Source organism: Anopheles maculipalpis, chromosome 2RL (assembly GCF_943734695.1).
Source record: "Anopheles maculipalpis chromosome 2RL, idAnoMacuDA_375_x, whole genome shotgun sequence".
Taxonomy (NCBI): domain Eukaryota; kingdom Metazoa; phylum Arthropoda; class Insecta; order Diptera; family Culicidae; genus Anopheles; species Anopheles maculipalpis.
In genome coordinates this window covers 31962369-31978031 of record NC_064871.1, presented here as the reverse complement: position 1 = coordinate 31978031, position 15663 = coordinate 31962369, and the positions used below count along the sequence as shown (strand labels likewise).

At 42.7% G+C, this 15663-nt stretch overlaps 2 protein-coding genes across 2 annotated transcripts in view; one reads left to right on the top strand and one right to left on the bottom strand.

The window, feature by feature from the left end:
- LOC126556748 (atrial natriuretic peptide receptor 1-like) overlaps nucleotides 1-12622 on the bottom strand; it is a 145290-nt gene extending 132668 nt beyond the window's left edge. Inside the window, exon 1 of the mRNA XM_050212221.1 lies at nucleotides 12615-12622. The gene's annotated coding sequence lies outside the window, so the exon portion shown is untranslated. The remainder of the gene's footprint in view (nucleotides 1-12614) is intronic.
- The window catches only part of LOC126557109 (F-box/LRR-repeat protein 7), a 440460-nt gene that overhangs the window by 389128 nt on the left and 35669 nt on the right, over nucleotides 1-15663 (top strand). The gene's annotated exons all lie outside the window — the stretch shown is intronic.

The following is a 15663-nucleotide window of genomic DNA, read 5'->3' as shown; positions in this document are numbered from 1 at the left end:
ATAAATAAGCTTGGTTTTAAAAATGAAATGTGCTCCTGCGTTGATCGATCCGGAATTCGGAGAAGGGACTGGAAGGCGGGATGGGATTACACCCACACTTGTGTGTCGATGTGTGTGTTTGAACACATACCCGAAGAATCCAGTTCTCAAGGCATATTAACAACGGGTGAGTTGGTGAAATGTTTATTCTTGCGCTGGTTGTTTGATTACTCAATATTATTTCGCAAGAATTTATGATTGTACGAAAACACACGCGAAACCCATCGCCATTCTGGACATTGCCAAACGATAAGAGCATGTGGCTTTAGAACCTTTCACTTAATATCTAAAACCTGGACACACCCGAGCCGTACACATTCCAGAAAAAAGGCCTTGACACGTACGTTTAGCATGCCACACGCGAACCGAGGAACAATCATATCCCTTCCAATAATCGAACAACCGTGTGGCCGATCGATGATTAACGGCACGGTGATTAGGGAGCAATTTTCTAAATCCTATCCTAAGCTCATTGTTGACCAGTTATTACTGTTATTGGTGCCCATTAGTCACCGCAAACGACACCTCCCGCGTGAACCATTGGCGAACGTCCTTCCCGCTAGTCTGCAACTTCAGCCGTAGAAATATTGATCAAATAAAGACGATAGTCAATCGTGTAATGAATCGATATTCTCATGGATGGGTGACCATTAGGGGAGTTGTTGGGTAGGTTAGGTGGTGGGTTTGGGTTGTGGCTCCCGTACGTACTTTACCCGGCGAGGCGGTCCAATATGACAGATGGGAAGAATTTCAATATTTTCCATGCAGCATTAAAGCTTATACGAATAGATAAGTCGATTAAGGCCTCAAAGACTTGACTGACTCAGTTTATGTGTGCGTGTGTGGGAAAATATGACTTCATGTCACTAGATTCATGCCAAACATTATACTTGACCGGAGAAATGTGAGCTTCTTGCTGCGTTAGTAACGTGGTTCCCAGTGGCGTAGTAAGGTGCAGCCTCCGCCGTCTGGTAGGTCCGGTTCACTTGTGCGTTGGTGACTTCATTCGATTTGATTATCAAAAATCGATGAACGGTAGTAAATTTCATCGTGATTTGGATTTGCAGCATTAAGTTCATTGTAGTTTTATTGAGTCTATAACGAAAGAAATAATAAGGAAATTAATTAAATTTAAATTTAAATCTTTTACATTAAGAGGGTTACAAGTTTTTACTAGTTGTAACGAGCTTAAGAGTTTAAATTCAACTTCATCCTTAAATTTCACAAGGAAAGTCTTGTCCACTGGATGCTTTAAGAAACTTGGCTTCTTCTTTACGAAATAACCATAACTGATCGTGCATCGAATATGTGCTCTTGTATGAAAAATAATCTTCCACCGACAAAACCGTCCAGCCAAACCCCTGACCAGTTCGCATCCAGGAAACTAGTTAATTTATTCGTCTCCCAAACGATAAATACCAACCACCCTCCCGTTAGATATTCCATCCCCCTCCTCCCTCGCACCACCCCAAAATCGGGTGAAATCCGCATAAAATGCGCTCCACCGTAATGGGGAATGGTGAAATTTTTGAAGTCATCGATGGGTTCCCGATTAAAAGTGGAAGAATGTCGGACAGCAACCATCGGCTGAACCTTTCGGAAACATCGCGACATGTTAACCGCATTAGAATGAACGAAACGGACGATCGGGGCGCAAAAATGAATCGACATGAAATCTCACGATACTTTAAAGGAAAATAAAACACACACGTACAAGCAATCGGATAACGGCTTGGCGGCCGCGTATGTGTGTGTGTGGATAGGAAAAAGGCACGGGAACCAAACTAATAAAGCCTAATAAAAAGACACCTTTCGAGAAGATTAGGTTACTCGCGGACCGGTTCCTCATACGGCGAAAGCTTTTATTTCCATCCTCACCTGTACACGCGTACCTTACACATCTTCTCAGTGTCGCTCATCTTCATCTGCCTGTGTGGCGCGAGAGACGTCGCTTTCGGGAGGGTTTGTGCGTGCAGCAAACGGAAGTGCACTCTCACGAATCCATCGCTGAGTTCCTCCCGGCAAAAGGGGTGGACGTATAGGAAAAGAGTCCCCGGAGAAGGGGACTGTTTTGATCGAGTGCCAATCCGGTTCGATCGAATTGATCCGAAGCGGTCGGTGGTGATGGGATGCTGGATCATCATGCGACATGACACTTACACACGTTTAGCATCGCCCGATCGGGAAGTCCATTTCTCAAGAGTATTCACGACGCGTTTCTTACCCTTGTGTGGAACGTTCTTCCAGGCGATGAGAAAGAATAGTTTATTTCGAGTAAGGCGTGAAGTGTCTTGGTTGTAAACCAATCGTTTGCTTAGCATTTGATCGATGTGTGTGCATGGATTAGAGACTAAATTCAAATCCGCAACTTTTGAAATCGGTGCTGAATGTTGAAAGTGCTAGATAGAGCGGGCCGAGAAGTAGTCAAAAATAAAAACTCAACCTTAACATACTAACGCAGTGCTCAGACACAGACTATAAGAAGAATTATAGCAAAAGAATAATGGTCAATTGTTCAATAGGAATGAATTAAAACGATATACAAAAATATTTTCTGAATTCATAATTTACAAAATTATTTCATAATTGTGAAATTTGAATCCAATGTTTTACATATTATCTTCTGGCAGTACTTGTGCAAAATATTTGCGTCTTCGTGCAAATTGTCAAACTAAGAGGCTGCCAACTGACTTCAGCTTCTTTCAATAACATTGTTTGGACAACCCTTTAATCAACCTTTATTATGTTTTACCTAGTCCGACAGTTACTCAAGGCTCTGAATAATCCCAAGGTGCCTAGTAACTACTGAAAGATCGCTCAAAAAGTCGTGGCTATTTTTTTATGAAGTATGTAGTAATGTAGTAATCGGTAAAAATTGAATTCCTTGAGTTATTTTTTACTTACTTAATTGTCAAATCCGACTAGAGATGGTCTTATTTTGAAGCAAACTTAAACTAATTAAACTAAACAAAACATAATCAATCAAACTTTTCAAATGTAAATTGGTTTTCACAATCACTCCCGACGTGAAATGATAAAAGCTCAAATATCGATGAATATTAATTGCTTATTAGTACAACTATTAACACAGTGGCTCTATTTTTAGCATTTCATTAGCTAACAGACAACAGTCAATAAAAACTAAAACATTTTCTCTCTCTCTCATTCTTCTTTCCCCATTCGCAATGGGGATGAAAAATTAATGATGCAAAAATTCAACCAAAGAAACAAAGCATGAAGCAAGTGCAAACTGTTGACCTACTGATAGAAATTCACACATTTGCACCTTGTTCACACTTCTCAGCGCGAGGTGATCGAAGTGAAATTTCCGTTTAAAAATACTACTGCCACTACTACTGTTCAGAATACATCGGTAGCATCGGTAGGCAAATTTGGAACACGTGTGATTTCAGCACTATCGTCGTGACTGTCAACAAGCGCTCAAACATAACTTTTGATAGCAACGCACAGGTAATTAAGCTGCGCACGTGTAGTAAGGCGCTGACTGTTTTTATCGATCACATAATCACGTCCCGTCATGTAACACAAATGCGTACCCTTTCCGCACCTTAATGCACTCCTAGTTCGCGAGTGGTTTTATTGCAATGACACAGGTGACAATGTGATTAAAAATCCGGTTCATGCACCAAACTGCAGCGATCGTACAGCAACAGCTTCGATAATCGATGACGCGCGATGTGATCTTTGCTGTTCGCGTCGTTACATATGCCAGCCAACCCTCTCCTGGAGGTACCGATTTGACACTCTTCGAATGTTAGACTTTTGAAAAATTGCTCCCAATCAACGTGGTTTGTCGGGGTTGTTTTTTTTTACAAGCTATACCATTAAACAGCCAGCTTCACTTTGCATATCGCAGTACTTGGGGAAGCTTGATCTCGCTTACATTATTTTTTGTCGTAACCACAGTGCTACAGATAACAGGAAAGCACGACCAACAAAAAGCCGGCAGCCGCCGGTGTGTTGTGTGCCAGCATTTTCAGTCCCCCGGGGGCCTGGTAAGCATATGGGGTTCGCATCGTTCTCACTGCAGTTGAACTGAACCCATCAATCCAGAGTTCGGAGGGGCGGTGAAGCTGTCGCTGCAACAATGTTGCCGCAATTGCTGCGATACAAGTGTAGAGGATAAAGAAAATGGGGCGGATGCACAAAAAGCGTTTTTCGAAGCGCGTACACCATGCACCTACATGCCATCGATGCTACCCTGCAGGGCACATTGGTTGGTCGGTCGGTCTAATTGAAATAATATCGCAGTTGCTGGACGGACGACAGAAGAAAACATTGTGCTAGAACAACGTATGTTTTACGTAAAAAATCGAGCAGATAGTTGTAGTCGTTTCTTTTTTGTGAGGAATTTGAGAAGGGTCTCCTTTCGAGAGAGTCTGTGCGGGCTGGGAATTTTCGGTGTCTTTGGGAATTGTGAAATTCTCATGAATTAATCGAGATTCAGTTGATTTGAAGCACAATCGACAACTTTAACTGATATCTTAACTTTGTAAACTTGACTCTGCTTTCAATTCGTCAGCTTTTCAGTAAAAGTACTTCATCCTAAAACCATGGCGCACTCGCCTTCATGCCGCATTCTTCAAAATACTAACTTCCAGGAAGTAGTAGATTCACCTTTTGGCAAAGTTCTCCAGAACTTGCCCCAGGCTCCCAAGTCTAGTCTGAAGAATCTTGTCAAATCAACGTGGCCGTGCATATTTTGTCTCATTAGGACGACCCGGAGAAGGTTGTCTGTATACTCGTAACGTTATTTTATCGACCCGAACGCGCGCAGAGTGACAGAAATCCCCGTGACACATTTCTCGTGTACCCTTTCGGGGCGGCATCAGCTGAAGCGCATTTTCATCAATGTTTTGAACTTCGCCTTTTTCGGTGCGTCGATCATCCCCGCTCCGGCATTTGTGTTATTCTGTATTAAGTTCCCAGATGGTGGGACAGGTTTATCGTTTGTTTTCTCTCTACTTCTCTCCGGAAAGGCTATTGCTGAATGGAATGCGATTTTGCGTAGGAGTCAAAGAAGTCTACGTCCCTGAGGCTGAGGTCGCTAAGGCCAGCCTCGGAAAGGAAACAATTTTTACTTGACAGCCGGCACATATCAACGTATCCGTGTACCACATATTCAAAAGGAACAATTTCTAGCCTGGGGAGAAAACTTCCACCTCGGTTTGTAATGCCGAGCGTCTGGCAGAATTGGCAAAATGTTGCGGCAAACAGTTGAGCTCTTCTTCTGAAGCTTCGGAGTGAGGGTATATCTTACCAATTACACTACGTCCTTCAGGTGATGTCTAAAAACCCTCCAGCCACCCCATCCAACTCTCCCTCGGATATGTTCCATATCGTTTACGCTCCACCAGTTTCCGTGCATCTCCCGTGAAGGCAGTTCGCCAACGCTGGACCCAAGACTTATTCGCAAATGCACATGCGAATCCTCGCATCAAACCCGCTATCGATGGATTTCAATGAAGGTGGGAAACGACGAAAGACGAACCAAGTGTAAACTGCAGTGCAATGTTAATGATTTGCGCATACAATGTTGTGCAGCCGCAGTGCAACATCAGCAGGTCCCCCCAGCAGGGTTAAAACTAAAATGGGGAAAGAAATGACACAAGCTAAGATGGGCAAAATAGATGCTCGAATGATGCTGTTTGTGGCTTGAGTTTGCCGCATGAGCCGGTCGGAGACTTTCCTGTGGAATCGGGCACAACAATCTTCTGCCAACCGTACGCAATTCCGTACGCGTAGAACGATCCCGCATTCGCCAGTCGGAAAACACAATGGTCGACTCTGGTCGACGGAAAACGGAAGCTGATCGGTTCGGACACTCCTTTCCCGTTTGTGTGTGTGTGTGTTTGCTATCTTTGTGGTTGTGGTTTTTTATTTCTTTTCCTACAGATAGTCCAAGCGTCGGCTATTTCCCACATGTCGCTCCACATCATGATGACCACCGAATGCTCGGCAAATGTCCAACGAGTCCGAAGAGTCGTGTGTTTATGCTCTGTCGAGTGATGTTTGACGCTGTTTACAATGTTGCTAGCAGCAAGGTGGGCATCGTCTGCGAATGCAGTAATGATCGTGTAGCTTGGAGGACGTTGGCAATGGCCAGTTTGAATCTGGAACTGGAACCATGTGTTAATCGATTAAATGAAACAGTAACGCCGCACAGGTGGTGCGGGACGTGAGTGCTCTAGAAATGTCTCCAGGGAAATATGGCGCGCATCAACATGGATTCTTTACGATGCTTTAACTTTTGCACCTAACATCATTATTGCTACAAAGATAGTATGGCTTTTAAACATCAAATATCACTCGATTTTATCCACTACAAGCCACACACCACGCGCAATCTAAACGAGATATGAGCAACTGGTGGGAAATTCACTGTAATGGTGTGAAGCAACTTAGTAGATGAAATAAGTATGGGTTCCGTGTTCATGCTTCGTGTTCATCACTTTCTCTTAATCATAAGCTCGATTAACATCTGTTCCCAATTTCTGTTACTCAAAGAAAGAGTCGCGTAGTAGAGTTTCCATCTTAGAGGTAACACTAAACATCATTTATTAGACATTAAAGACATAACAGAAGGAAAGTGAACATTGCAGTGCTAAGTGCACCTTTCATGTTAGAAAGACACACGTTAGACTCAGGTACAATATAAATCTAATTGCATTGCGAATCGGGAAGGTCTATAGTTATTTCGTTCGCTCACCAACATGCTTAATTCATACACGCTTCAGTGTTGTTTGTGGTTTGTAGTTATTCGGTTGAAAATTCGTCTCTTTCTTGCTTGTTCAAGCTGTACTTTTTATAATGTTTTCTTTGATAAAAGGTAGTCTCGTTTGACTTTTCTATGCTATATCTTATTTATAAGATTATTTTATGATATTGATGTTTTAGTTCTAATTGCAAGACACCAGTAATCAAGATAGACGAAAACAAAAAATAATTTCGTGCTTAATTCAGCTCTTTTTTGTGATAAAATTCATATAATTGTATCCCGTTTAGATCGTCGTCTCATACTCTAATCAAATAACATAGAATATGTAAAGAATTATCTATTATTTTAAAGCAACGGTGGTCATTTCTAACAGTTGAACATTCGTTCTTACTACGAGTTTTATATCTTAGCTAACAAAATTAAAAAAGTTAACCACTTTAATAATATCATTTTAGCTCTAGAGAAATTAATTCTAATTTTTAATTCGAAAATTTGGCTATATTCGTCACAATAAAGCTCGTTAGGCTAGGGATCTTATGTAAGTGGAAAACCATCAACTCTACATTTGTATTTATATTTCTTTTATCTTACTCTTTTTTATCGTCTCCTAATAACGATTGTTGTTTAAAGAAACATTTTCTTCACAAATAACCTTTTACTTAAATTGAACATAAGTGGTTATTATAGCTTCAGCTTATTTATAGCTCATTTACTCTTCCAAACAAAAACTGCCTCGATCGTCACTTGCTAACATTTTCCGTCATTTCCTTCAGATAAACTGACACACACACACACTCACCATTTACGGTCAGCATCATGCAGCACTGTACGACCGTAACAATATCGTTAACCGATCAGAAAAGTAACACGTTTTTGTAAACTGGGATTTTTTTTTTTTGCTTCATTCTCCTCATCTTTGCGCCTTAACTGCCTTCCAGTCCAATTACGTGATCGACCGTTGGGCTGTGTTAATGAAATTTTACGACCCACCCGGACGGTACATAGCGCTTCGGACAAAGCATTGGAACCCTTCTTCGCTTGTGAGGAACTCCGAGCCGAGCTCTTCAACTCTTTTTTTTTTAGCGTCGATTCATCGTAGTCGACGTCGTGAGCAAATATTTACTTTATTACAGTCCACACCGGCCGTGCCCCGTTTGGCCGCGTGTCGGTGTGGTACCTAGCTTACTGCCCAACTGCCAGCCACGAAGAACAACTGAAGGAACCTTAATCATAGCACTTAAAATTAAGGCTATTTATTTAAACGACATAAGGCGTCTTTATGGTACCGGCAATGTGGCGAAACTTACCACACTTCATAAATTTAATATTTTTATTACACACGAGCAAACCCATCCCGCTCTAACCGTGCCGCTTCCTTCGTCTGGCTTGTACTCATTGCTATTGTACCAACGAGGCAATAATCTTCGCCTTCCAGTCGCTCATCCAGCTGTGGGATTGTTTCTTGAGCGCACTTAGGTCATCCCAAGCACGTCATACCGAGACCTAGAATGGAACGGAAAGATAGAAAAGCTTCTTTTGATTCTACACACACACACTCACACACTCATTCTCCATCGCTAAGCATCCCAGCTTAAGTGCATCCATTTTGCCACTTTCGTTAGGCATTGGCATCGTTTTCTCTGGCACCTCAAACACTCCCTCGAATTTAACGTAACAAATCCAGAAAAGGGTACAGCTGAATGGCGAATTATCATCGTACATACGTAGAGAGCATCTTGAGACGACAGTCGAGCAGCACCGATCAACTGCAATTGCACATTTTCACAGGTTGAGTTAATGATTAAATTGAAGGCGCACACTCGCAGTGGGTCTGGTGTTGCCTTTTTCGCGTATCCGTGTGCGTTGCATTGATTCTTTGTTTAATTTGCTGCAACAGTTGCTCGACCTCCTCGTGCTGCCTTGTCTGCAGCAAAGCTGCGTTACGATGATCAGAATGCAACGATTGCCGGACGCCGTTAAGCAGCCTGCATCACGATCGACAGCTTCCTTTACTTTTCCATGGTTACGCGCGCATGTGTGTGTGTGTGTGTTTGTAGAGCTGTAAAACTAATAAAATTATTTCTACACCGGCCAAGATGGCAACCCCGATCCTGGGGAAAAATGCATGCCACCGGTTTGTGTTCGGGATTTTTTTTTTGTTGTTGCTATTTTTATTGCATTTACCGCCCCAGTAACGCTAGCGGTAGGGAGCGAGTGACAAGGGTTTCACGGTTGCACGGAACTGAACTCGCTCTTGTTTTGCGTGTAATGTTTTCGCAAACACAGGCTTGCAAGCAAGGATTTAATTGCACTGCAGTATGAGGAGGGGAAATGAGGGGGTGGGGAAAACGGCATTCTTAAGATAATTGCGGCAGAAGTACAGAGCGACATATGAATAGTGGATCTTAAAAGGATGTCAATTCATTATCGAAAACATTGGTTACAATTAAATGTTGAAGAAACACTAGGAAGAAAGATTTCTTCGGCTGTCGAAAGACTTCTAAAAACGTGCGTTACTAAATTTAAGGCAATTGGTATGTAACGCACTATTTAACGCTTCTTGTCTTGATTGGCGCGATTTTACATCCGACGATGCCTAAACTTATTCACCTGGAAATGGATCTAAATGTCCATATTGTTGAGAATCTTGTTGGTTATGAAGGGCTTAAATATGTCATTAAACAATTTATTTGTAGGAATTGTCACCAAAAAGAGACAAGGGTCCTTCAAATGAAGGTTGGCTCGTACTACGAGTTTTAAGCCTTAATGAAGATTTGAGAATAGTGAGGCACTTTCTGATGATGAACCACAACACATTTTCACTTCAAAAACAATATGAGTAAACCTATTACTGATTTATCCTTAGTGAGGACTGACTATCCAACTACATGGTATCAGCAAGTCCAGTAAGCCATTTCGATGGCCTGCATGACCTTAGAAGGTCGTTAAGTCAAGATGAAGAATACTGATTTTGGTATAAGATCAATGATTTCCTGCAGAACCATCCTTCATGATATAGGAACATGAGGAAACCCGAGGCTTTGTGGCAAGCTAGTCAACATTTTTTTGTTAGTCAATCCTCTAATGAAAGACTTAATCGAATTAGCCTAAAGTAGAGACGAAAAAATAAATTATCGTGAGGAAGTATGTGGGATGTAGGATATGGGGATATCTGCTAAATACTAGCTAAATACTGCTAAATTGAAAGAAAACATTATTGATCAACAACACACAGGAGTTCTAGCTTCGACTAAGAATTTCGCCATATGTAGGATTTCATCTCTTTTCCACTCAGTTCATCTTTATTTATTTTTAAGTTTGATGGCTTTAGCTGTATTGTCAGTCCAATTGATCTCTTCTTCACTCTTACTGTAGGAAGAGGTAGCTCTTCAGCTGAACTATAGTAGCTCAGTTCAAAATTTTCCTTTCTAAACAATACGGCGAAAGCTCATGCAACGAATGACCTAGCAATTGCCTTGTCCTGGAATGTTGGCACAAAATCAAAACCGTCGCATCACCACTCGAGAAATGAGGCCTTCACCAAGCTTTAACAAACTACTCACAAACTCACATTCGGTTGAAAACTGGACCGATATTCATCACCCAACCCCAAGTTCTTTCTCGGCCTGCGGTGCTCTATTGCTTTTCATTTTCAACCCCAGCTTGATGATCGCGCACGTACGCACACACATACGTTCCACGCAAACAGCAGGCGAAACCATTTCATACATCGGACGGAAGTGGCCACTTTGCAAACGACCGGTCCGTTCGACGTTAGGCGCCCTCCGACCAATTCCAGTAGCTGCTGCATCGCATCCGCAACCACAAGTTGAATTTTTCCGAGCAATCATTTCGCTTATAGGTGCTTTCTCGAAACAGTTGGTTCTGCTTTTTTGCTACTTCAAGCTTGCTGATCACCTATTTTGGTCTTGCTTTTGTTCTCTCTCTGTCTTTCCTTCACGTTCGTTCACGTCGCCATTTCGACTATTTCGATTTTCCCAAAACTCTACAAACGATGGGTGCCTCAATCATCTGCCGAAAAACACTTTTCTACGCAGTTCAGCGCGTTCCCAACCCTGTTCGTCGCTGCCATACTAATTGGGTTGCTAATTAACACATATTTGTTTCCCTCCGCACACTATCGCTCTCCATCGTTTTGTTTTCCACCATGGAACACATTCAACCAATTCAGTTCACTCGGACCGATCGAGTGCGAAAAGTTCGAGAGAGGCGAAGAAGCTGCTGGCTGTTGTGCACCGTGGCAATTTTGTGGAGTGCTATCGTTTTTTCAAACCAGAAGATGCTGAAACAATGCGGAAGAGCATGGTAGCGCAATTCAAATCGACGAACGCTGATTGAATGCGAGTGAAAATTGAATCGAACTGAACGTATGAAGAATGTGTTGCAAACCCGCGAACGAACGCGCTCTATTTAGCGCCTCCGTTTGTAACGAACTGTTGTTCTAATGGCACTACACAAACAACGAATAATTATTCACGAATTGTGTTTAGTGGCGGTGTTTAGCCAGCATGATTAAGCTTTGTTCAAAGTTTAAGGCTTAATTGCACCAACTCGTAAAGTTTCTTTGATTAATGCTTGATTTAATAAGCGAAGTACACAATTACATGCTGCGTAATAGCAAGTTCACCCAAAGGTTCAATCTCAGAGCTGCTACTAACTATGCACACTTAAAACACATCCATTTTGGGTATGTCTAGTTTGTCGGTTTGGAATTCCCAATAATTCTTCACCCAAAACTGCCTTTCCCAGCCAATTGCCGATTGACTCTGCAAAACCACATATGCAACTTTAATGGCGTCTAATTTGGTTGCCTGATGTCCCACCGAGAGCACCAGAGACAAGTCAGTCCGTCAGTGCCGGACAGCTGTCAGGGCACCGAATGTACGGCAGCTAATCAAACGACACTCAACTCGCCGAAACTCCCAGGACCCAGGCTGAAACTGTCATTACGGCCACCATCGCCAGCTTCACCACCACTTCAATTGCTACCCTGCTACCCTAACACTGGTCCCGGGAGTGCCCTCGGCCAGATCAATCACTATCAATACCGCATCGATGTCGATATGCGCAGCCATCTATCTAACCGCTTGCGTACTTAGATGCTTGCGTAAGCGTGTCTTGGCAAAGCGTAACGCATATTGTGTGTACTACTCTGCTCCAGTGGGTACCCCGTCTAGTGGTCTTGAAAACCCGTGTGGTACGCAAGTACACCGAATGATTGACACGCAAGGCTTCCGTTTCTGGGTGCTAAAATAAAAGGCTTTGCCATCGCCAGCTCCAAAACCACCGTTGGGGCTTTCCCCCATATCCAGGCTGTGTTCTCTGCTGCCCAAAAGCCCAAATGAGTAGTTTTGCCCTTCTCTTGGGCACAAAGCAGCAGCAGCCGAAAGCCTTACCAGCTCTACTCGCACATCCTACGGTGCGAACTTAACCACCCGTCGGCCTGAACGACGACGACGGTTTCAAGCTGTGCCACGGCTCCATAAATCTCCTCCGTGCCCTTTCTGTTGGGGCAACAACCACTTGCCTTACCCGATCCGTACTACTACGGTCGGCGCATGCGTAGGCTGTAACGTACAGAGGTCTCCGGGGTGTATATCATGTTTGACACCGTGCCGGACAGCATAGAGCCCAAACTTGGGACCCAAGCTGTAGCTGGAGCGCTGGCATGGCTGCTGCCTACCATTGCTAGACGCTCCAAATTTAAGCAATCCTGTCATTTGCTTCTCCTGATTTTGACGATAATAACATTTTGCATTGCCTCTGGTACGCGAGAGGGAATTATAGATCTGTGCTGCGATATGTTTTGCAACACTTTTACCAGCGCCGTGTCGCCCAACATGTCAAGGGGAAAGCCAGTATGGTAACGACAATTGTACGATTTCGCACAGTAACACACTTCCACCGTGGCATCGTAAGAGGGAAGCGGGAACCGTTGCCATTCTTCCCGGTGTGTGCCACGAGAGGCTGTGTTTGTGCTTTTTTTGTAACCTCCCAATGAACGGAGCTGATATTGCATGCTCTGTACGGTGTATATGGTCCAGCTCATACCATCCTGCCGGTAACGCTTGATCACTCGCGCGATCGTTCCATTTTCGTTTGACACCGATTGGCGTTGGGCCGCGTGCAATCGAGCAGTTCGAATCGCGGTTCCGAATCTAGCCATAGACGACTCTTATTTTCCCATTGTGTGTGTATATATGTATGTTTAGGAAAAAGCAAGAGTATGTGTCGGTGCGTTTTGCAGCTTGAAGCGATAAAGGCTCTCCTTTGGTCCGTTCCAAGGAATGTGCTGGTCTAGAAAGGCATTCACGGTGTGTGATAGGAAAACCCAGCAAAATAGCAATCAACCCTGCTAGGCGATAGAAATTCCATTAGTTCAATTTACTGCTGCCTCTCTCTCCTTTACGGCAGTTTACTTTCAGAAAAGAAGAAAAAAAAAACGTTTGCTCAAATAGCATCCACATTGAAAGCGTCAACACCGTATCAAAGCCGTATTTGCTATGCAAAAACGATTGTTTACGCATTGCACGTCTTTGTGTCTCTTCAATTAAATCCAAACGCGCGAGCGAAATTGTGGTCGAAATTCCTGTGACTATATTATAGAGATACTAGTGACGCTTGAATTGAATTCGTCCAGCATAAGATGTCTGAGAAGAGCTGTATGACCTCATTTAAACGTGTGTCGCTTACAACCTTACTTCAGTGTTACAGACCTGGTTTTCTGCCATTCTTTACATTCCGTACCGTATTTCACGCGACACCGATTGCTTGCTCCGAAGACAAGCAGATAATGTCACTTAGGCATGAGCTCTTCTTGCCAAGCGGTCATCTGCTTTTTTGTGCCTTTGCTCGAGCCCACATGTAACCTTTTTGCGAAGGACGTACTACGTTTTACCCGGCAGCAGTGCCATTTTAATGGTGGCCACGTTTGCGCTAGGTTGCTTTTCAGCTAAACACATGAGCTGACATGAGGATAGATGTAGTAGCCTTAACCTCATTCCTATATGTTTGCCTTCATTAGCTTAGCTGAAGCATTTGGGGGAAATGTCACTTAATAAGTTCGTTAGAGTGTTTTATAATGGACACGAGCAGCTAAACACATGTGAAAAGACAACAACGTTTTATGCCTGTGACTGTCAATTGATGAATGTAGTGATTTTTGCTTGATCATGCGTTGCAAACCAGTTAATTTACTTTCATTTACATTTACAATATTGTACAAATGACATCAGAGTTTATTCTCTTATCATAAAATTACGGAATAAATTTTACGTAACTTCACAATCAAGCCTTCGCACTAATAAGCTACGATATTTATAACAATTGTTACATTTTAAGGACAAAATGTTAAACTATGCAACTCCATTTTTTTCTGTGACAAAAAAGAAACAATCGTAGAGAAATATCAGAAATAACAAACGCAGTATTTTAACAACTTTACGGCTAGTGAGCCTTGCCTCATTTCATCCGTGAAACTCTCGACGTCATATTTTGATCTTTCTTATCACTGTTTTGCGTAATTCATCTCAACTCTTCACAACCACTTCTGATTGCGTCTAAAAAATAAATTTTGCTTAGAAAGCTTTTTCGGCATTAAAGCTATTGTTTGCTTCATTCATTCCCAATCATTACTAATCATACCTTATCAACCATCGTTGTTCTCCTGCGTCAGTTTGGACTTGACATATCTTTGCTGTGAAATCAGCTTTGCGCATTCATTAAGATGACCGGCGGTCAAACTTGTACTGTGTGTTCTACTATTCATGCAGTAGAGGTTAATAGAGAGACCACCGTTTCCAAAGTAAAGAAAGGTGGAGAAACACAATTGGGTAATTAAATTAATTCAATCAAATTTTTCATCGCGCTGCTGTGTGTACTGCTGCAAATTTTAGTGTGAGATTTGAAATTCGCTTTAGAGAAAAGGATTGTGAGTATCGCAGAGTGCCGCCCAGGGTGTGATTTAATTGCGATAAGCAATGGTTTGAAAGAGGAAGATAACAATTTCTATCATTCGTGTAAGGAAAATTTGCCCCAAACTCCCCGAGAGCTATCTAAACAATGATGCCGATGGAATTGTTTAATTAAGATGATTTTTATGCTTAATTTAAAAATTTTCCATGGGAAAAAGTTGTCACATGAAATAAAAACTGTAAGTTGCTGAGTAAGCCAAATCTCAATCTCGTTTAAACTACCTACAGTTCCCACGTGACTTATGAGTATACTCGCATAATTTCATCCACAAACTACAAACTACAATTTAAAAACAATTTAGTGACACTTAATACAGGCCAAAAAATGCACCTCGAAGCAAACGCTTTGCCTGTGATAATTAATTTCATTAGCACTCGCTCCCTCGCAATGATTTATCGTACCTTGGCGCGGAACGCAAATGACACCGGCAAGTTACCGGAGAACTGGACGAGATTATCCAAAACATTCCATTTGCTTTTGTGCCCGGTATGATCAGATCGGATGAGCTTGGTTGATCGCTATCACGTTGAAGGCGGATCAAGCATAAGTTAGCGCTTGCTTAACGGCAAGATCTTTGTGGTTCGTTGGCCACGCCACTAAACGCCCAGCACCACCAACAACTCAACCAACCTAACCTCCTTACGCTCAAGAATGGCACGAGGCCAAAGGTTCGGTCTGGGAATATGTGAACCTTTCCATAATGGCTCGGAATCCTAATACCATGCCCATGGGACATCACCCGAACAGTAAGGAGAATGAGTTTTGGGTAATCCACCACGGGAAGAAAAAAGTGTCACCAATCCAAATTTGATATCCATAACCGACGACCGGCAATTCAAACCATACCGCGCCGCTAAAGGCGGTACCTCTTCTTCCACTGACGGCGATGA